Source organism: Musca autumnalis, unplaced genomic scaffold (genome assembly GCF_047663935.1).
Source record: "Musca autumnalis isolate F117 unplaced genomic scaffold, ASM4766393v1 scaffold_2, whole genome shotgun sequence".
NCBI classification, from domain to species: domain Eukaryota; kingdom Metazoa; phylum Arthropoda; class Insecta; order Diptera; family Muscidae; genus Musca; species Musca autumnalis.
Genome location: NW_027411755.1, coordinates 109,389,196 through 109,413,214, shown reverse-complemented (window position 1 = coordinate 109,413,214; position 24,019 = coordinate 109,389,196). Strand labels below are relative to the sequence as shown.

Below are 24,019 nucleotides of genomic sequence, written 5' to 3'. Positions count from 1 at the left end.
CATCCGAAAGGTTTTTTTATTTTGCCTTCCCATCATTAGTTCAGCTTTCGAATTCCAACTGGACTCCACTCCATTAAAAATTTCCGTCTCGTGAATTGCCGCAAAAATGTTCGCAACTTAAGTATTTATTTATTTACTATCTCTTATTTCTAGAATAAATTATTTCGTCAGCGATGGGTAGGGATCAACCAATTGTTTTTTTTGTAGGGATCTCTAAAATAACTGCTTATAAATTGTATCCAACGGAGTGCATTTTTCATAACTCGGTGTGGACTGCATCGAAGGATGTTGTGAAATCATAACTCCATTTGCACAACTTCCAACATTTTTTGCTGGGTATGTTTGGGTTTTTAATTTTTAATTTTTTTATTTTTCCTGTCATAATTAATTTATTTCGATAAATTATCTCATTTGTTAGAGATGGGACATATTTTATCTTCGTTCTGAGAGTATTTTAAATTAAACAATGTACAAAAATCGTTGTTCGCTCTCAAAATTTGAGTTCGAACAACGAATTGAGATCGAATTAGCCTTAGTATGCACAAGGCATAAACCACCGGTTATAAAGGAGGTACAACATTTGTTAGGAGGACTGTTCGATAACCCAATAGTTTGTACAAATTTGTAGAATCTTCTACAAAATGCTGTTCAATAACCAACTTGTTCAGTATACGAGAAATGAGAAGTAGTTACAAGTACTTGCAAGAACTAACAAGTACTTTTTACTTGCGAAATTATCGAACAGACCTAATATGTGTGGCATTTTGTTAATTTGAAAAAATAAAGTCCTAATAAATGTGTGCTTTTTGATTTCAAAAACAAAAGATTGAAACAGCTTCTCATTTTTCAATGAATTTCCAGCGACACCAAACAGTTTTGCAAGAATTCTACCTTCTGTGAGATATTAACATTAAGTGGAATTATATGAAAAGATTCAAATTAAAAATTTAACAAATTTTCATTCATGTTTCTCAAAATGTTAAATCAAATGTGAAAAATTATTATTTTTTAATTTCCATTAATTTATACACATTTCCTTATATTGTTTACATATACCGGTGACACTAACATTTCAAACAAAAACAAATTTCTATGTGGTTGTTGTTGAGTTGTATTTGTTGTAGAATTTACTTTACCTTCTTTGTTCTACCATGATGTGGAGGGATATTTTTCGATCGTATATAGAGTGAAACGGAAGATGTACAATCTTAACACTTCATATGTACCCACCCAGCAAAAAAGTTTGGAAGTAGTGCAATGCAGAGTTATGATTTCACAACATCTTTCGACGCAGTCCACACGTATTTATGAAAAATGCACTCCATTTGATATACTTTAGAAGCACTCGCTTAAAGATCCCTACATGTACAAGCCAATTTGTTGATCCCTACAAAAAATGTCGCATGTCTTTTTTCCAAATAAAGAAAAGAGTGTATAAAATTCTAAGAATTTGTTCAAAAAAATAAAGAAATACAGACTAAAGTTGCGAACATTGCGGTAATTCACGAGACGGAAATTAGTTTTGGAGTGGCGTTGGAGTTATTTTCGAAATCTGAGCTGGAGTGGGAGGAAAATATGTATAAACCCCTTCGGATGATGAAGCAAAATCAATTGCGATGGCATAAAATGCGGAGCAGAGGAAGTAAACTAAGTCACTATTAAATTTAACGGAGAATTTGTATAATTTGAATTCCTTTACTTCAGGCATCATACAATTCAAATGGGAGCAGTTAACAACTTTTACTACTTTTGTCGTTTTTACCATTTTCAAAAGTTAGAGAACAGACCAAGTGTTATTCAGCGCCATTTTTTTCAAGCGCAAAACGAGAAAAATAGTGCAAGTAGTACTATTTTACGGGTTCTGGAACACAATTTTTATTAATCATGATGTCTCAACGATAAAAATTATTTTTATTTGTTAGTATTATACACAATTAATACGTTATATTAACAATTTTTCCATAATTTTCGAGGTAAAGCAGTAAAGTTCTATATTGTCGTATATAATTAACGATAAATTAAATGCCTGTCCAGAACCTGCAAAAATCTACAAATTTTCCTTTATGTTATAAAAAAATAGTTAAAAATAGTTATTAGTTCATTCTTGCTGTTCTGGTACAGACCATAAATTTACAATAACTTGCATATACATATTTTATTGTGGTATGTTTGAAATCAACAAAAAATAAGTGTAAACACCATACGCCCCAGGATTTCATGAAATCCACAGGATTTTGGATCGTGAATGTAAATTTAGTATATGTCCCGGTCCACAATATAGTGATTTCATTGAAAATATTTCATGAAATTATGCGCTCATAGTCCGGGTCCACACTAGCGTGAATTTCATTAAAAATTTCAAGAAATTATGCTGCAGAGAGGAATTCGATTTAAGAACGCCTAATTTCATGAATTTTTTTTAATGAAATTAGGCGTTTTTAAATCGAATTCCCCACTACAGCATTTTTATGATTTTACTCTACTATGGAATTCGATCTAGAGGCGCATAATTTCATGAAATTTTTTCATTGAAATCACTCTAGTGTGGACCGGGACATACAAAGCAATTTCATAAAATTACTTTATGTTTGGTTTAAATTTGGCGTCTTTTCGTGATTTCGAAGGCGTTTCGTGATTTCGCGCGGAATCAAGCAAAATTTATCATGATTTTGCATACAAAAACGAAATCATCTTATTTCGTGATTTCAGCGAAATCAACATCGAAATCACAGTACACATGATATACAACCCTGTTTTTGCCTAAAAAGTACCAAAAGTTGCATCACTTTTCACGTATCAGAATAAACAAGGAAGATGGTCAATTGCTGCAACAAAAAATTTAGTATGTATCAAAATTTGTAAGCAATGTGAAAAAAATATTAAATTACTTTGTTACAATGCTATCCCAGCAAAAAATTTTGGAAGTTGTGCAATTGGAGTTATGATTTCACAACATCTTTTGATGTAGTCCAACAGAGTTATAAATAATGCACTCCGTTCGATACATTTTATAAGCAGTTGCTGTAGAGATCCCTACAGAAAAAACAGTTGGTTGATCCCTACACATTTCTTCAAAAGATAAGCAAGAGTGACTACATTTCGAAGAATTAGTTATAAAATAAAGAAATAACAACTGAAGTTGAGAACATTTTTGCGGTAATTCACGAGACGGAAATTTTAATGGAATGGAGTTGGAGTCCATGTCGAAAGCTGAACTAGTGATTTGAAGGCAACATAAAAAACATTAGGATGATGAAAGAAAATCAGTTGCGCTTGGATTAAATCGAGAACGGAGGAAGTAAGCTCAAATGTGATTGAATTTAATGGAATTTTTTTAATTTGTGTTTATTTAATAAAGTTCTTTGTGTTCTTGTTTTACACAAATAATACATGCGTTTTATTTATTTTGGGATATTTCGCAATGGCTTGCATTTTAATTGCATCTTTAGACTGATTAAAAATGCAATCCGAAAAGTGCCTTTAAATTCAATTCAAAACACTACATCAAAAGCTTTTATTTGGATCGAAAATGGAGTGCTTCCTAGCTGTGTGCTGTGGAAGCAAAATGGAATGCATCCTAGCTGCGCGCTCTCTTGTAAAATTCATAAGTGAATTCATAGGAAAATATGAACTCCAACGGCGAATGTACCGTACACTTTTAGTGATTCAACTGCATCCGCGGGTGCAAACTTTTTGCTGAGATTTTCAATGTGTCCCCGTACCTTTTTAATAATAATGTTAGAAAAAAGAGCGAATTGTCAAAAATTGCTTCCCATACAAATTTCTTAAAAAATAAGAGAACGGAAAAATTTACGGAATTTGCAAAAACTCCAGCAGATTGTCAAAATTAACGTATCAGCTATTGTATTTAGTGCCAATGAACATGATTCTAGTTTCTACTAGTCCAAAATTGTATGGCAGAAAACAGGAGAATAGGGTGTTATGCTAAGTTTACATTTACGAAATCCAATCGATTTCAACTGTCAATTCCATAGCTCAAACGTCAAATGAAATCTCATCTGTATTTCATATGACGTTTAACCTATGGATTTGACAGTTGAAATCGAGTGGATTTCGTAAATGTAAACCAAGCATTATTCGGCGCTATTTTTGTTTAAAGAGAAGTGCAAATCTTGCTAGATTTCGGAGTACGGGAACACAACTTTTATTTATTTATTTATTTATTATTGTCTACACAACAAGATAACAATCTTATAATTACAGTGTAGATTTATATGAACTAATGAAATATCCAGCTTAAATAATAAGGTCACAATGAAAGTAAATGGGGGGATAAAAATAAATGGGATAAAAGTAAATGGGGGATAAAATAAATTAATATATATGAATTAATGAAATATCCAGCTTAAATAATAAGGTCACAATGAAAGTAAATGGGGGATAAAAATAAATGGGATAAAAGTAAATGGGGGATAAAATAAATAAATGGGGGAGCAAACATTTTCAATATAAAGAGTAATATCTTGAACATTTAATAACTAAGAGAAATATTGGAAAAGCCGTTTTTTAAACATGTTTGTGTTGTTGATGCATTGGATTTCGTGTGGTAGAGAATTCCAAAGACGTATGCTACTGATGTAAAATTGTCGTTCAGAAACGAGACTTCGTCTTCTGAAAGGTATTAACATTCTTCCTCTATTAGATTGAGCAAACATTAGTTTAGCAAACAGGTATGAAGGTTTTTGAGTTACTATAATTTTATGTAGAAGTATTAAGGACCTAATGTGAAGAAAATTGTCGAAATTAACTCCAAAGAATGAAACATGAAACATGCTTTCTCCTGTTCAAGCCAAACACATATCGAGTTATGTTATTGAATGCAACATTTAACTTCCGCAAAGACAAAGAATCACAGTTGGCGAAAAGTTCGCATCCATAAATTAAACGAGGCACAAGAAATGTTTTTGATAAGAGTAACCTAATTTTTTGAGGTGTAAAGGAATGCGTAATCCATAAGGCTCTTAGTTTTGCATATGTCTGCCCAGCAACAGTATTTACGTGATCTGACCAATTCAAAGATTTGTTAAATACTACGCCTAAGTTCTTCGCGTTTGTTACTATTTCAATTTTGTTATGGTTAATATAGATGTTTGGGTTTGGCATGGTAAAGTTTTTGTTCTTGTGAATAATTAAACATTTTGATTTTTTTGGGTTTAATAATAGACCATTTGCAGTGGCCCAATTATACACCCGAGACAGTTCTGCATTAAGTATGTTAATACATTCACTAATGCTGTTTATGGGACAGCTTAAAAAGACTTGTACGTCATTTGCATACATGATGGTTTGGCTGAATGATAATTGGCTAGGTAAGTCGTTGGCGTAAAGGGAAAATAAAAGAGGACCTATTATTGAACCTTGAGGAACTCCCGTAGGTACCAATAAAGGTATAGATCTATTGTCTCCAGTATAAACTGATTGCTGTCGGTTGTACAGGTATGACTCAATTAAATTACTTGCTGAAGAAGAAAAATTAAACAACTTTCGAAGTTTCATACATAAATGTTGATGATGAACGCAATCAAAAGCTTTTGAATGGTCTAAGAGTACAAGAAAACTCACTTTGTTATCATCAATTTCATTTCTAATAGATTCAACCACTTCAACTAACGCGGTAGTGCAGCTATTGTTAGCACGGAAACCTGACTGTCGATCTGACAACAAAGTCTCTCGATGAAGGTATTCCGTCATTTGGTAATGCAAAATTTTCTCGAAAACCTTTGACAGGTAGCAAAGAATTGAAATCGGTCGATATTCTACATTTGATTTCGGGATAGGTATGATTTTTGCATGTTTCCAAATCGTAGGGTACACACTTGTACACAAGATTGTATTAAAAAGGTATGTAAAGTAAGGCAAGAGGCGTGGTAGTAATATCCTTATAAATTTGGGATCAATGCCATCTATGCCAACTGCATTCGATTTGACACGTAAAAAATACTAAATACCTCATCACTGGTAACACATCTGAACTCAAAGGAACGATGGTCATCAAAATTATACGCAATATTATTATTATCGTAAAAGCTCGTGTCTACTTGCATCCTTGGTATATTGAAAAAGGAACTATTAAGTTCATTTAAATCTCCTTGGTATGCAGAGGAGGACTTTGATTTTACAACACCGATGTCGCGAATTATTTTCCACTTGCTCTTTGAGTCAATTGCTGAGTTGAATTTTCTAGAATAGAAATCTGTTTTAGCTGCGTTGATTAGACTGTTTACTTTCCTTCTTGCTTCGCGAAATTCTTCCTTAAGCTCTGGAGTTTTGAAGCGTTTCCATCTATTGTAAGCCAGATCTCTTTCACTGATAAACTTTTTAATTGTTATGTTAAACCAAGGTTTTGTATTTGTGTTTACCTTTCTATTTCTTAAAGGAATCGTTGAATTATACAAACGTAAAATATTATTTTGTATGAAATCAATTTGCTGATCAACGGTTGGCAGTAAAAATATTTCTTCCCAATTTACTTCACAGACCATATCATCTAAATCTGCGTGATTCAGGTGTTTGAAATCGCGATAGGAAAAATTTGTTTCTTCTTCACGTATACTAAAATTATATATAAGAAAAATCAGGTCATGTCTCGAAAAACACGGAGCAGAGATCTGATCGTACAGTAGTATATTTGCTGTATTATTTACAAAGAACAAGTCTAGCAGAGTATTAACTGTCGATGAAAAATGAGTGGGATTTAAATTATTGACAGAGAAAAGATCAAGAGTAAGCATACTATCGGTAAGTATGGAGTCGACAAGGATGTTTGCATTAAAGTCTCCTGCTATTATGACTTCGTTATAACCGAGTGTTGCAGTTTCTAGAACATTATGAAGCAGGTTTATATCAATTGTGTTGTTTGGGCGATAGATGCAACCAATTAACATTTTTTTACAGTTTGAAACAATGTCAACAAACACATATTCAAACTTGTCTCCATAGTTGGATTTAAGCAATTGCTACACCACCTCCTCTCCCTTCCCTGTCAGATCTGAACAGTTCATATCCATTTAAGTTAATCAAACCGTCAGGTATGCTGGAATGTAGCCATGTCTCCGAAACGCATATTATATCAATACCTGATTGATCAAATATATGCTTAAATTCATCAATTTTCTTCACTAGGCTCTGAGAATTTATGTGGAAAACTTTTAATCCATGTTTTTGTTTTGTAAGTATATTAACTAAGTTTTTGGTAGCGTCTTTGGATCCTCTATTATCACAATTTATTTGTACCATTATATAATGCAAATAGGAAATTTTTTGTTTAAAATGGCAAGTATAATAAGAACAATGACAAATATATTCAGAAGGAATGTTTACATTATTATTGTAGTTTAGAAAAATTATAAAATTATTTAATAAAAGGAAAAAATATAAGATGTTAATGGATCTTTTATTCCGTGACAGGGTTGTGTTGCGTTTTTCGAAATTCATCCAGGATTTTGAGGTGGTATACGCAGACCGGTTCATTACCATTGATGGGTTTAACATAAACCAGACCACGAAATGTATATGCTGACTTTAAGAGACCTTTCTTTTTTATATGAGTAGCTTCTTGGAATAACTCGAAAGGTTTTCATTGATGTAGTATTGAGAATTTGATTGAAAACCAATACTACTCAGCAATAATCTGTTGTTATTTTGTTTCTTGAAGCCTGATACAGACTTCAGAAAAAAGTTTTTGTCGTATGGTGACATAAATTTTGTTATAATGACACCGTCCGGCGAATTTAGCTTTTTAGTGTTATTTCGATTTTGCAGGCGGTATATTGTTTTTATACGGGGTGGAGCTATTTTCATGGAACTGCAAATTCCGAAGAAGATCTCAGACACATTTTCATCGCGTTGAAATGGAATACCATTCACTCTTATTTCGCAAGCCACAGGTGTATTTTCTTGCCTTAAGAGTATGTTGATGATGAACGCAATCAAAAGCTTTTGAATGGTCTAAGAGTACAAGAAAACTCACTTTGTTATCATCAACAAAGTCTCTCGATGAAGGTATTCTTTAAACATACTACTGAGAATATATTAGTACAAATACTTTATTAAATACAACTATTTTTGAAGGTCTTTTTAGGCAAAATAAATGTTGGTAGTGGGGTGTGCTAATTGTGTGACCAACACTGTATATAGCATATACATATACACAGCACACCTTCAAAAAATCACAAATTTTGTGAATATTTTCGTCCATATTCAGTTTCAAACATGATGCAATGACTAGGTGACCCTATAAGCCCAGCTGATGTATTCTCTTGCTGTCAAAATACATTTTTGTTTTAAAAAATCACAAAATATATTTCAGTTTGAACAAAATTGTAGCTCCAGTTCCAGTTTGCTTTTTATACCCTCAACCAGTCTGAAGGGAATTACATAGAATTATATAGGGTATACATAACTAGGACTGGTGGAATTTTCAGATTTTTTTTTATTGTTTTTGTCGATCTTTCCAAATGTAAACAAATTGATTAAGGAATAATGGTCATAATGATGTTTGAAAAACATCATAATCTTGTTTATCTTAGTTTTATGAACAGTGAGGTGTAGTCACCAACCAGATCCAATTGCACCTTTATTTTTAATGTTTTGGCGACTTTCTGACGGGTAAATATAAATAAAAAAATATAAATATACAAAACTAAAAAACAAATATGATAAATACGTATAAAAACAAAACTAAAAAACAAATATGATAAATACGTATAAATACGTTATAAATATTATAAATACGTATGTGTTGATTGGAAGAATGTTGGGAATGGATTGAATGGATTGTGGATTGTAGTGGATTGTGATGTTACTAAATCAAACTACTAACGCCATCTATCTTATCTATCTTCGTTCTGTTCGTCTTTATTTTCTTTTAATTACAAAAGTGAATTCACAAACCCTGCTTTCCCCCTTATTAAAACCAGTTTTCCCCAGTTTTCCCCCTTATTTTTTCTTTTCTGTGCCAGAAGGTGCCAGAAATGGTAGACAAATGTGTGTGTGAATATGTTCACAGTTTTACTTTCCACTAAGGTTGATAATGTATAGCCTACTTTTAGGCTCAATTACTTAAGGTGGTTAATGTTATTAACGGTAACAGTTTATGTAAAGCTCTTGACGGCTGTTAACAACACTTCAGTTTCTTGGCACTTTCACAATTTATGATGACGTTTGTATTGTCACTTCTCATTTACTCTCACGATAAGAACCTCTGTTGTGTTTTCGTCTCTATAGTTGTTCTTGTAGAGTTACTTGTTTAAAAAAAAATTATTATTATAATGTCTCAACGATAAAATCATTTTTTATTTTTTCATTTGTTAGAACCATACACAATTAATACGATATATAGATAATTTTACGATAATTTTCGAAATAAAGTTGTAAAATATATTTTTGATGACTAATTCAGTTTACAACAACTTGTTTTCAAAATTCATGTACGATCAGCTGCGCATATGCATCTACCTTGATTATTGTGATATGTTTGAAATCAACAAAAAAAATAAGTGTAAATACCGGGGTGTATTTCAGGATTTCGCGAAATCCAGTGGATTTTGGAGCGTAAGTGCAAACTTGGTATTAGTATGGAACTCTATCTAAGAACGCATAATTTCATGAAATTTTTTCAATGAAATCTGCTAGATTGGATTTCATTTGACGTTTAAGCAATAGAACTGACACTTGAAATCGAGTAAATTTCGTAAATTTAACGTACTATAACTCCACATTGCAAAAGTTCATTTTTTTTTTTTGCTGGGAATTGAAGCTTTGAACTCATCTAACGTTTTGGTAACATTTTGCGTTTGGCATTGACGTCCGAGTATTTCTCTTTTTCTAATTATCTTTTTCTAATTATGTGTGGCCTGTTCCCGTACTTTATAAAGTGGTAAAAGTCGTAAACGATTTTCATATAAGCTCGATTAATTCAATTAATTAAAAACTTCATAAATAATGGCCTCCCTCCTAAAAAGACAATATAAATAAAATTCATAACAGAGCACGGCTGCCCCGGCTGAGGTTTGAACCTGGGTCCTTTACAACAAACAGACAATGTTGTCGAGGTCTTAGCGTTCTAAGCCACTGCCAATCTATCATATTGGTACTCTTATGTTACACGTTAAAACTTTCATGTGAAACTTTCCCATTATTTTGGCGTTCATAGATCGAGTTCCATGCAAAAGTAATTTTATGAAATTACTATAATGGGGAACTCGACCTAAGAACGCCAAAATAATGGGAAAGTTTCGTATGAAAGTTTCAGCGTGTAACATAAGACTTACGAATGTAACTGATAGGTTTAAGTTAATTTAGTTTAATTTCCGTTAATTTAAAAATTTGAATTGTAACGTAACGTTTTATTACGCAGTTATTTTATTTAAGCAACAACAACTACCATGTAGAACTCTCTTCATCATTCTAGTCGTTACATTACCTTTTGTTAATGTTCTTTTGTTTGTTTTGCCATAATCATGTAATTATCGTTTAGTTTGTTACATCTTTATTTCTTGCATTTGTTTGTTGTTGTAATTACGTCATTACTGTGTTTGTCCACTGTATTGCTCTTTCCCTATGTATGTGAGTCTGGTTGTTCCATTAGTGCGAATGTGCGTCTGTGTGTTCGTTGTACAGATTCGAGGTGTTGCCACATGTTCTAGATATTTCTCGAACAGGGAGACTTTGGGGTATAAATACAGGGGAACTGGGAATGACGAGTTAGTTGTGTTTTAAGCGTTGAGCTGAACAGATCGGTAAAAGAATTGCTGCGTGCTAACTAGATACAAGCTGTGTGCTTAGTAATTAAAGTCGGTTACGAATAAGTGTAATTAAGTAAATAAAGCATTGTAGAAACGTAATCTAAAACGAACCCTGTTTTATTTGGTACAAATCGTATCGGGGAATAAAACAACGTCTACACGGAGATTAGTTAAATCTAATTCCGTAACAATTGGTGTCAGGAAGTGAGATTACGATCATCCTACAATGAAGTTTAAGGATCTACGAGTGGAAGACTTGAAGAAGGAGCTAAGTAAGTTGGAGTTGTGTTCTACTGGCAACAAGGCCGAACTACAAAAACGCTTGTTGGAAGAGTTCGAGCGCCGTGGAATGAACATCGATGAATATGAGTTCGACGGTAAGGAGGAAGTCGATTTACCGGCAAAGGGAGAATCCAGCGTTGAGGAAGTTTCGTCGGTAGCTGCCAGGGGTGACGATTTGAAATCAATGCTGGCTATGATGATGCTGGAAATTAAGAAAATAGAAGGTAGCTCCATGGAAATGAATAAGAAAAATGAAGAAACTTCCAGACTTATGGCGGAAATGAAATCTGACAACTGTAAGATGTTAGAAGAGATGTCTAGAAAGAATGAAGAAACTTCCAGACTTATGATGGAAATGAAAGAGAAAATTGTAGAATGGTTGAAGAAAATTTCAGTAAAATGATGGAGAAATTAGATGCTAAAATGGAAGAAAATTCCAGAAAGAGTGAAGAATATTCCAGAAAATTAGAGGAAAAATTAGAAGTAAATTCTAGAACAATTAACGAGAAACTCGAGAACATCACGATGGTGATTGAAAAGAGAGTAGAAAACGTGGAGGTACAAATTAAAGAGTTGGATAAAAAGATTTTGTCTGTTGACGAGAAATTTCTGGCTCAAGATGAGAAGATTCTGGGCATAGAAAAGAAAATGTCGGAACTGGAAATTAAAGGCGGTCCAGTGAGAGCTATCCATAACGCGTTAAAAATTAAGCCTCCAGTGTTCGACGGCTCTACCTCTTTCAATGTGTTCAAATTACAGTTCGAGACAGTGGCTGCTAGAGATTCTTGGAACGACAACGACAAGGCGGTATCACTCCTGATGGCATTGAAGGGTGATGCTGCTGACGTATTACAGAGTATTCCCGCCGCTTCTAGGAACAACTATGGAGATATAATGGCTGCTCTTGAACGTAGGTACGGTAGTGAACACAAGCAAGAGATCTACCGAATGGAACTGAGGGGAAGAGTCCAGAAGCTAAATGAGACCTTACAAGACTTTGCGGCTGATATAGAGCGGTTGGCGCAGTTGGCATATCCAGGAGAGACACATCCATTGGTGGACCGCATAAAGATTGAGACATTTGCAAGTGGTATTCGTGATCCAGAGATAAAATTTGCGACGTATGCGGCACCGATAGGAACATTTGCAGAAACCGTGTCATTTGCCCTGGCCCAAGAAACCGCGAGGATGCTGGTGAAACCTAAAGCTTACAACGTGAGGAGGCTGCAAGTTGAGGACGACCATTCCCAGACCGTTGTCGATCCGCTAAAGGATGCACTAATGCATGTGAAACGAGGGGCTGGTAAAACGAGAAAGACTTGTTATAACTGTCGGAAAACTGGACACATGGCCCGAGAGTGCAGATTGCGGCAAGCAAGACCCAAATCCCCCTCACCGCCTTCAAAAAGCGACGAACAACCGGTGGCCAAGAATCTGGAAAGAGAGACATTAGGTGAATCCAATAAAGTGAATTCCGTCAATCACGAGGCGCCGCTGGCAGAGGATGAAAACGATGGTCCCACAATTTCTATAGCCATAGTACAGCAGGAGAATCACAACCTAACGGTTAAAGGCTTCATCAATGGTGTTTTGCGTACCTTGACATTGGACACCGGTGCAACAAAGTCCATTATTAGACCGGATTTGGTAAAAGGGAAGGTATTGCCGTTAAATGGAGTCAAATTGCGGACGGCCACAGGCGAGACTACAACGGTACATGGAAAGGCCTACCAAAGGCTAAGTATGGGTAGAAAATCGGTAAATTTCGATTTTATAGTGGCCGATATTGTGGACGAAGTTATACTTGGTGTAGACTTCATGATTGCCTTCGATATCAACCTGGACATAAAGCACCGTGTGATAACATGGTCCAATGTGGAAATACCGATAAGTGTGGGCTACAACGAGAAAAGCAAACATCGCCCAAAGGCAGAATCCGGCGAAATCGCTGTCGATGTCCGTACGCTGAAGGTGGAAGCCGCCGACAATTGGCCCGTAGGAAAGCGGAAAAATCCAGCAACGAGGACGAGAAAGCGAAGATGTACGTCGAGGAAAGGTCCATCGAAAAGCGGCCGTACAACAAGGAAGGACAAGTCCGATGACGACCAGGTGGCACTTAGGAGGGTGACCGAGAAAGAAGATATAACGTCACGATACCTGGAGAGAAAAGAGCGAAAGTCCAAAGCTAATGGCGTAGAGGGTACATCTAAATCAGTTGCTACCACTACGGAAAGAGAACTGTGTCTAGTCAAGAGGAGCAGGCTTAAGCGGGAGGCAGTGTTACCAACGCCCATACCACAGAGAGGGAACTGTGCCTATTCGGGACGAACAGGCTTAAGCGGGAGGCAATGTTACGAATGTAACTGATAGGTTTAAGTTAATTTAGTTTAATTTCCGTTAATTTAAAAATTTGAATTGTAACGTAACGTTTTATTACGCAGTTATTTTATTTAAGCAACAACAACTACCATGTAGAACTCTCTTCATCATTCTAGTCGTTACATTACCTTTTGTTAATGTTCTTTTGTTTGTTTTGCCATAATCATGTAATTATCGTTTAGTTTGTTACATCTTTATTTCTTGCATTTGTTTGTTGTTGTAATTACGTCATTACTGTGTTTGTCCACTGTATTGCTCTTTCCCTATGTATGTGAGTCTGGTTGTTCCATTAGTGCGAATGTGCGTCTGTGTGTTCGTTGTACAGATTCGAGGTGTTGCCACATGTTCTAGATATTTCTCGAACAGGGAGACTTTGGGGTATAAATACAGGGGAACTGGGAATGACGAGTTAGTTGTGTTTTATGCGTTGAGCTGAACAGATCGGTAAAAGAAGTGCTGCGTGCTAACTAGATACAAGCTGTGTGCTTAGTAATTAAAGTCGGTTACGAATAAGTGTAATTAAGTAAATAAAGCATTGTAGAAACGTAATCTAAAACGAACCCTGTTTTATTTGGTACAAATCGTATCGGGGAATAAAACAACGTCTACACGGAGATTAGTTAAATCTAATTCCGTAACAATATCAACAAACTTGTCGACATGATATCAACAAAAACTTCAGAAACTGAAGGCATTACAATTCATGAAGGAAACCCCCCTTCGATTGTGCATGTGTATGTATTGAGAAAATGATTCCCAGACAAGACACTAGGGTGACTTGATAAAGAAAAAGACTTCAAAAAATACTTCATATCTTCAAAATTGTAAAAATGGTTGTATAAATAGAAGTTATCAAAATCAGCCTTTGTCTTCTAGCCATTAACACTTAAATACGCCTGATGAGATGGCTTACATTTACGCTCCAAAATCCACAGAATTTCGCGAAATCCTAAAATACATCCCGGTGTTTACACTTATTTATTTCTTGATTTCAAACATATCACAATAATCAAGGTAGATGCATATGTCAGCTGATCGAACATGAATCTTCAAACAAGTTTTTGTAAATTGAAGCTCTGTTCCAGAACATTTGCGTTCCCGTACACAAAATTTATATGAAAATCGTTTACGACTTTTACAACTTTTACCACTTTATAAAGTACGGGAACAGGCCATGAATTTGTCATCAAAAATAGACGACAATATAGAACTTTACTGCTTTATTTCGAAATATATAGTAAAATTATCTATATATCGTATTAATTGTGTATAATACTAACAAATGAAAAACTAAAAAATAATTTTATCGTTGAGACATATAATAGTCATTTATACCTGCAAAATATTACTACTTGCAGTAGTTTTCCCGTTTAGTGCTAGAAATGCGTTCCAGTACTCCGAAATCTAGCAAGACTTGCACTTCTTTTTAAATAACAAAATTTTCTCCTATTTTTTGCTAAAAAAAATTGGCCTAGTAGAAACTAGAAGCATGTTTATTGGCATACGATGGCTAATACGCTGATTTTCGCAATTTCTGTCATTTTTCCGTTCCCGAATTTTTTAAGAAATTTGTATTGGAAAACAATTTTTGACAATTAGCTCTTTTTGCTAACATTACCATTAAAAAGTACGGGAATACAATGAAAAGCATTGTAGCAAAGTAATTTAATATTTTTTTTACATTGTATACAAATGTTGATACTAAAATTTTTTGTTGCACCAAATGACCATCTACCTTGTTAATTGTGATATGAGTATATCATGAGTACTGTGATTTCGATGTTGATTTGGCTGAAATCACGAAATGAGAATGAGATGATGTAAACCAAGCATAATAAAAACCACTAGCGAAACGATCGTAGCGTAATGGTTGAGTGCGTGGTATTTCGCTAGAATTAATTTATCAATACAAAACTCCTTAGGCCATGTTAGCTCGATTAATTAAAAAGATTTTCATATAAATTATGTGTACGGGAACGCAAAATGTGTAAAAGTGGTAAAAATTGTAAAAACTTTTTTGTTCTGGAACAGAGCTGTGGTTGTTGTAATGCGACCGTATGTATGGACTTCAAAGTCAAAAAATTTTGATTCGTTATTCACTTTTCATTATATCTATATATCTATTATATCTTATAGTACGGTTACACTAGAGTTTTTTGCCGGGTTAACCCACTTCGAGAGGATTTATTTGACGTTTGCGCTATGGAATTGACATTTGAAATCCAACCCCACTGGGTTAATCCGGTTAAGTGTAACCGTGGTATTATACAAACACATTGACTCATTTTTGAAGTTATTCTTGTTTGTTTGTTTCATGGTTCAATTATTAGAAGGTTGGGCAGGTTCATGAAATTATAAAAAAACAACTCTGATGCCGGTTTGCTTATAACTTCAAAATGACTAATAACAAATGCAACAAGTTTTGTTTATTTGTCAATGTTTCTTTTGTTTTCATTTAATTTCAAATTCTTCTTTTTCATTTATTAAACAACCAAAATGTGTCTCATCGAAATAATGTTTTTAGACCTTCAGTATGTGTGGACGAAATCCGTATCAGACAATTTGGAGTCGAGTTAGCCATGCCCGGACGTCTGTCTGTCTGGAGCGCACGACAACTCTCGAACGAATAGACTGAATCGGTCCAAAATTTGCCCAAACATAGATCACTCCTCAAATTGGGTCAAATCGATTTCTTGGAACACGTTGTATTCCATATTATGACGGTACAGGAGCAAGTCCATAGTCCTAAGAAAATTGCACGAAAGCTGCAAAAAACTCCTACGGCCATCATGTGTAGTGGCTGGTGAGGACGACAACTCTCGAACCGAAAACTGCGTTGGTCCAAACTTTGCATATCATAAAATTTCTAGTTTGAAGATGGTGCACTAACGATCCACTACTTCCGGCCCCTCCCCCACAAAAGTTCACCATTTTAGTATAAGAACAATTTACAATTTGTGTTCAGGATGGAAATAGACATATCCCGTTTCTATATTTTTTTGTTATTATATTTTTTCATGTACTGCCCTGTTGATAAGCGCAAATTCTTAGTCTCTTCCAATTTGTCCATTTGTTCCAGTTCAGGGAAAAATCTTCACCCACATATTAACAGCCCAATTCGATCACAATGTTTCACTTCAAATCCTACATCATGATTAAAGAGCACCACACCATAATTGCCGCGATAGTCTTCATCAACTACACCGCCACCAACGTCATAATGTCCTTAAGGGCCTAACCTGTACCTGGAGAAATCCATCCGTAAGATCCATCCATCTATCCATCAGTTCAAACTATCTGCAAAATATATAAATCGGTTAAAAATAAAACAGAAAACAAATATTTGGCCTTACCAATCAACTAGGAATCATTGGAGTGTCGTAAGGCTTCTGGTATACTTCCAAGAAGTGTCCATTTCAGGCACAATAACATTTCTTGTGTGTTTTACTTTTTTCTTTTTTATTTGATTTTTTGAATTACTTGTCAACCTTGTTAAAAATCAATGTATACAAACAAACAACTTCAAAATTGTTTTGACACAATAGGCGGACCACAAGAAAAAATTGTAATCAGCTGTTTGCTATGGCCTACCTTGTAATGATTGTACCATGGTTTGTTTCTCATTTTATAATAAAAAGTATATAATAACAATGTTTGGGGAGGAATTATAATATATTTTTACATCTCTTATTTATAGTTATTGTTTACATAAAGCTGAAAACACATCCAACGTTTGAGTAAAGTTTTTTGTTGGGCGTTGAGGAAAAACCAACAACAGGGCGACGCCGACACCAAAGCACAGAGTTGATCTGTTTGCCGGCATATATTTCAAATAAATTTGAATTTTTCGGCATCGTGCCCAACAGTGTAAAAACGGCCAAAACGACACAAAACTTTACTAGGCGTTTACACCAGACAGTTTGTCTTCAAATACAACTCTAATTTACTAACACATACATACATTTGTCTCCTAGCTGTCTATCATTTTTTCACAGACAGTAGGGAAGACAAATTTTTGACATTTTTTGTAAAAATAAGTGAGATAACAATTGAAATGTGTTGAAAACAAAAGAACATGAACAAAATATGTGATCGGAAAACAAAAAGAAATCGACGATTTTCATTCAAGAGTTTACAACTGTTTATGCAGTTGTCGTCACACAGGCAAGTTGTGGGATTTTGAGAATCAATACATGAAGTCAACTGTCCTGTCATTTGTAAACGCAGGGTGACCCAAACGCTGGATGTGTTTTTTTGCAGCTTAAAGCATGATTTAATAAGAAAGGTTAGCTTAAGCTTTCTGTCAATTTAAATTTTTTCTTTCGACTGTTCCTAAAAAGTCAAAACAACATACACAATCTATGTGTGTGCTGTTTGAATAATATGCCAAACATTTTTAAAAACAATCGAATTCAATGATTTTTAAATTTGTTATTAGAACATTTGTATGGAAGAAATTCGGCAGCTTTGCATTGAAACAAACATTTTATCATATCCACAATTTGATTATGTGGAGAAAACTTGACACTTCATTCGTTTTTCGCGTTTTTTATAAAATGCTCAAAAATGGTTTTGTAAACAAACCCACTTATTGCTTTTGTGTTTAGGCCGCCATCAGACCATCTGCTTTTTCACATGTATGACATCAGCTGTTCTGTATATTAGTATACCCAAAGTGACAACATACATGTGAAAAAGCAGATGGTCTGATGGCCGCCTTACTAATTTTGGCGTTTTAGAAATTCAGGAAAAACAAGGGTTCTATAGATTATTTTCATTTAAATCTATCTCTTTACTTATACCATGGCTTAAAACAAATGGCGGACGACGGCGTTATCAAAAGTTTTATGCAGTTCACCACTTTTACCATTTTTTGCCACTGTTACCATTTTTAAAAGTAAAGGGACAGACCAATACGTCAAATAAAATCCAGTGGATTTAGAACTACGATTTATTTGACGTATACGTACCCAGCAAAAAATTTTGGAAGTTGTGCAATTGGAGTTATGATTTCACAACATCTTTCGATGTAGTCCAACAGAGTTATGAAAAATGCACTCCGTTCGATACATTTTATAATCCCTACACATTTCTTCAAAAGATAAACAAGAGTGTATACATTTCGAAGAATTAGTTATAAAATAAAGAAATAACAACTTAATACCCCGGTTACACTATTGAAGGTTAACCCACTGGTTTAATAGATCCAGTGGGTTAATCTTTGCTGGTTACACTTTGCTTTTCGAGGATATAAACTGTCAGCTGATGTTTGTTTACGTATACATACAAAATAACTAATAAAGTCGTGTTTTACACTTTTACAATTTCTCGTATGAGATATCGTACCCTCTTTGCTCATATTGGTATATTTTACACACAGGGATACATTTTTGTACTTTTTGCTAAAAAAGTGTCTAATGTAAAAAAATAAATAATTTCATGATTTTCAAATAACTTTAGATTTATTAACTCCATAAAATCTCATGTGACCAATCGTAAACGTGTAAAACACGACTAACTCTGTTGCAAAAACAGTTGCAACTTTTGGTACTTTTTGAGTAGAGTTGGATTTTTTTGCACAAATACCGAATACAACACTGTATTTTTGGTGGATTTGTGCCGGATTTAAAATAAACCCAGTCGTGAGAGGATTTAAGCTTCGTTCCCGTACTTTTTAATATTAAAACTCGTAAAAGAGAGAACTGCGAAAAATTTGTTGTCACACACAAGTTTTCTGAAATAGTTCGGGAACGGAAAAATGGAAAATACATCAAAAAAACTGGAACAAATGTCAAAGTCGGCGTATCAGCCAATCAGACGCTGGCAACCATGTTACTATTTTTTTACTCGCCCAAATTTGTCGTGTAAAAAGTTTTTAAAGAGAGCGTCATTCAGCGCCATTTTGTTTAAAGAGAAGTGAACATTTTACAACTTTTTTGTGTACGGGAACGCTTTTTCGAGTAAAATGTGTAAAAGTCGTAAAAATTGTAAAAACTTTTTAGTTCTGGAACACAGCTTTAATTTTTGTATGGCAAATCTGGTCAAATTTGACCAGATTAAGCAATAAATCCTCATGAAGTGGGTTAACCCGGCAAAAAGCTGTAGTGTAACCGTGCTATAAGTTGCGAACATTTTTGCGGTAATTCACGAGACGGAAATTTTTAATGGAGTGGAGTTGGAGTCCATGTCGAAAGCTGAACTAGTGATGGGAAGGCAATATAAAAAATTTAGGATGATGAAAGAAAATCAGATGCGCTTGGATTAAATCGGGAACGGAGGAAGTAAGCTCAAATGTGATTGAATTCAATGGAAACTTTTTTTAATTTGTGTTTATATAATAAAGTTCTTTGTGTTCTTGTTTTACACAAATTATAAATGCATTTTATTTATTCTGGGATATTTCGCAAAAGCTTGCATTTTTACTGCATCTTTAGATTGATTAAAAACACAATCCGAAGAGTGCCTTTAAATTCAATCCAAACGATTACATCGAAAGCTGTGATTTGGATCGAAAACGGAGTGCATCCTAGCTGTGTGCTGTGGAAGCAAAATAGAGCGCATCCTAGGTGCGCGCTCTCTTGTAAAATTCATAAGTGAATTCATAGGAAAAGATGTACTCCAACGGCAAATGTACTGTACACTTGTAGTGATTCAACTGCATCCGCGGATGCAAACTTTTTGCTGGGTACTATTACCCATCAAAAAGTTTGCATCCGCGGATGCACTTGAAACACTACAAGTGTACAGTACATTTGCTGCACTTCACTCCATTAACAATTTCCGTCTCGTGAATTACAGCAAAAATTTATATTATATAATATTTCTTTATTTTATAACAAACTCTCCGAAATGTATACACTCTTGTTTGCCTTTTGAAGAAATGTGTAGGGATCAACCAACTGTTTTTTTTTCTGTAGCATTTGTCATAACTCTGTTGGACTACATCGAAAGATGTTGTGAAATCATAACTCCAATTGCACAACTTCCAAAATTTTTTGCTGGGTACCAACGCCCTACGTAAATCGACGACAACGGACGACACACAACAAAAGTTTGATGTGTATAGGGCTAGACAGTAGAGTTGTACAATCTAGTTCATTTGAAAGATCTAGTTCAATAGTTCAGCTCTTTTAACTGAACTAGTTCAGTAATCTAGTTCATAGTTCACTATCCAGTTCAATCATTCGGATCATAATCGTTCAATCAAACGCATACATACACCAAATAGAAACAAACAATAGCAAAAATCTTATGTTGTGTGTGTAGAAACTGTCAATGCGAAAAAGCTTTATACGCGTGTGTTTCTTTTTATTATTTTTTTTTTTTCTATCCAGAACAAGGCACATTTAATATGGGAATATGTGGAATTTGTTGTGTTTTTGAAGAAATCTTCACTTTCGAACAGCTATTCATTGTACCTTGATCCAAAACGTAAACAAACTCATCACATTACGAAGGCATCACTTAACACTGACGACGGCGTAACTTTATGCATATGTGAACATGTTGAACTAGATTGTGAATCGTTCGTTCGTTGATCTAAGAAATCTGGCAATAATTACATGCCTTTTAAGGCAAATGTAGATTTTGTCAAAATAATTATGCCGTGGACTATATATATATATATATATAGGCATTTATATAGGCATTAGGCATTTCATTGGGAATTGCATGTTTTCCAATTCCTTTTTGGTTTCGGGATCATTTATCATTTTGGGTAATACAGTAGGGGAACAACCATCATCAATACCATGGGACTGAAGAGGAAATCGGTGATCTGGAGTATGTTAAACCACCACTTGTAACTTACCTTCCATTGCTCCCTTGTCTGAAGTACTTAAATCTCAATGCCTTTAATTTTAGGCACGGAACGTATTCGCCCCGAGCACTGTATCCTAGCAAATGAAAAAAAAAATCATCTAGCCACCTACCACCAATTCATCTTGAATTGTCAATGCCATGATAAATAGAGCTAAAAGCTCTAATGTTTCTGTAAAAGTAAATTTGTATATAATTTACCGAATTTTATTTTACGTGAAAATATCAATTTTTTCAAGACGATGGCAATGATTTTTCACAGTTACCGATTCGAAATGTAACATTCATTATGAAAAGTTGCCTAATTGGGTTGTTGCCCAAAGTATATTGTTGGCTATTTCATATCTGTTAAGATCGATAGTATGAGATCATATAGGAATTTGAAACATCAACAATTTATTTGTAAGATTAGGTTTGGTAAACGTTAGTTTGAAGACGTTAGTAGATAATACTCCAAAACTTATTAATATATTTTTAGAATATTCAACACCCGATCAGGAAATGGTATCGACACTGAAAATTTCCTAGAATAACCATGTATCATAGGAAGCGGGCCAAGGGGGTCAACATATTGAGGGAAGCTGGCAAGGAATCTCTTAAATTCTTCCAATGGCCACCAATTCCAATTTCGGGTTTACAATCACCATCCTTTTTCTGTAATTAAACAAACAAGCAAATGAAAAATATTCGTCAAGATTCCCTTTGTATTCTCCACAATACGAAGGAACATAACAAGTAATTTCTTGGTAATGAGTTTTAACTATTTCTTAAGCATTAATAATTTCAACTCACTTCAATTTCCAACCAAAACTTTAAAGGATCTCCATTGATGCCATAAGAGAAATAAATAAAGTATGGTGGCTCCCAGTCATGCGCAAAGGTGTCCAATGGAAATACAATTCTTTTACTTTACCTCCATGGTCTTATGAAGATATCCATGGGTCCAGTCAATTCAAAATCATAACGTATTTTTGTTTTACTTATTTGGTTTTTAGAAGTAACATCAGGCATACTATCGAATGCAGGATCTGGCCCAGGTATCCAGAAGCTCTGTAGAATAATAAAAGAAACAATCAAATAAGAAATCATAAGTTTTAGGTTAGTAGCCATTTTTTAATATGTATATCGGAACCCACCTTGATTTATGCTTGTACAGAGGTAACCCACATAACATCACAATCATCCATAATTGGTTTAGCCACATTCTTTGGATATCGAGACTAATCAAATTGCTTTCTTAACTGAATAAGTCCTCCTGAGGTAATATATAGTAGCCAGTTTCTCCCGGCGCACTTCATTGTGCCACGGAAAGTACGTCTTGAAAGCCAATGATGCCAAAGAGCATAGTCTTTGATTTTCTGAACAAATTCAGACAGGGAATCTGGTAGAAACCATTATAATCTTAAAAATAACAATATTAAAACCTAGTTCAAATGGAATATAACCGAAGGCACAAGGTCCTTTACACCAAAACGTCCAGTCACATCCAGTGACAGATATGCATAAAAGATAAACGGTGGAATGCCACAGATAATGTGTGGTCCAAGCCGGCTAAAATAAATATAAATTAATTATTATGTTTGTAAACTGAATGAGCAATAACTTGGACTAAGTGCAATTTGACATTTGAAAACGACAATATTCAAAGGAACTCATACAGGGTACAATTATATTGTGAATGAAAATGTAACTTCTTCTTCCTCTGGTTGTGTTGCTTCTTCTTCCACTGGTTGTGTGTGAGAGGAAATAAACAAATGCTTCTTCTTCCTCTGGTTGTGTGTGAGAGGAAATAAACAAATGCTTCTTCCGTAACAAATGCTTCTGGTTGTTCCAAACATTTGTTTTAATTATTTTCATCTCGAACGACATTGGTTTTTTTAAGCGTGAAAAATATAAGTTAATTTCATGCAGAATATTTTTGCTTTCTACCCTGAACGCTTAAATTATTTCGCACTTAATTTTTTTATTTTAGACAAGGAAAAACGAAGCCAAGTAAATTTTTTAACAACGCCGATGTTTTCATTGAATTTCGTAGCCAACGACGTTTGGAAAATTTGAACACAACCAAGGCGTTTAGTGAAAACGTATTAACCCATTAAGGCCCCGGGACATACGATCCTTGTGTGACGCGTTGCGCGTTGAAAACAACAACCCATGGTACAATTACTTAGGTAGAAACATCGGCGAATTGCTACAACAAAGCAACTTTTTTTGTAATGTAAACTGTCAAAATTTTCGCCAAATGGTTTCTTGTTGTCTCTTTTTATCGCTTGTGTTTGTACAGTGAAGTGAACACATGCTATCTCTTACTTACCGAATCATATGGTTTTTTATTTTGATTTTTCATAGCGAGTTCCTAGTTTTTTGACGTTTTAGATTCGATCAGCTGGGCTGAGGCATCTACCTAAGTAATTGTACGGTTGATCGTACGGTCGCCGACTGATTATAGTTCAGTGAATTATTGAACTATAATGAACTATATCGACTGATCTAGTTCATACGCTCTATTCAATGAATCGTTCAATTGAGCTAGTTCGTTCATGAACTATACAACTCTAGTAGACAGTTGAAATCGAGTGGATTTCGTAAATGTAAACGTAGTATTAGATACAAACATCTTGCTGGGTTTTATACATGGCACAATCATACAGGTACCGGCATCAGCCCAGCTGATGTACTGCAAGCTGTCAAAAAAGTTGTTGTAATTGAAAACATAAAATTAGAAAACAAAAATTTAAACGAAAAATTGTGAATTTTTGGTGGATTTTTGTAAT

At 34.5% G+C, this 24,019-nt stretch overlaps 1 long non-coding RNA gene across 2 annotated transcripts; it reads right to left on the bottom strand.

The window, feature by feature from the left end:
* Positions 1 to 9,246: 9,246 nt before the first annotated feature.
* Positions 9,247 to 23,251, bottom strand: LOC141394465 (uncharacterized). Of its 2 annotated transcripts, none has more exons than XR_012410423.1 (4): positions 22,382 to 23,251; positions 22,038 to 22,295; positions 20,647 to 21,899; positions 9,247 to 9,263 (listed from the first exon to the last, which is right to left on the bottom strand). It is a non-coding gene; the product is annotated as an uncharacterized lncRNA (long non-coding RNA). The 2 variants fall into 2 exon arrangements; XR_012410424.1 differs by lacking the exon at positions 9,247 to 9,263 and having other exon boundaries at positions 21,619 to 21,899; positions 22,382 to 22,796; positions 22,904 to 23,242.
* Between the last annotated feature and the right edge of the window lie 768 nt (positions 23,252 to 24,019).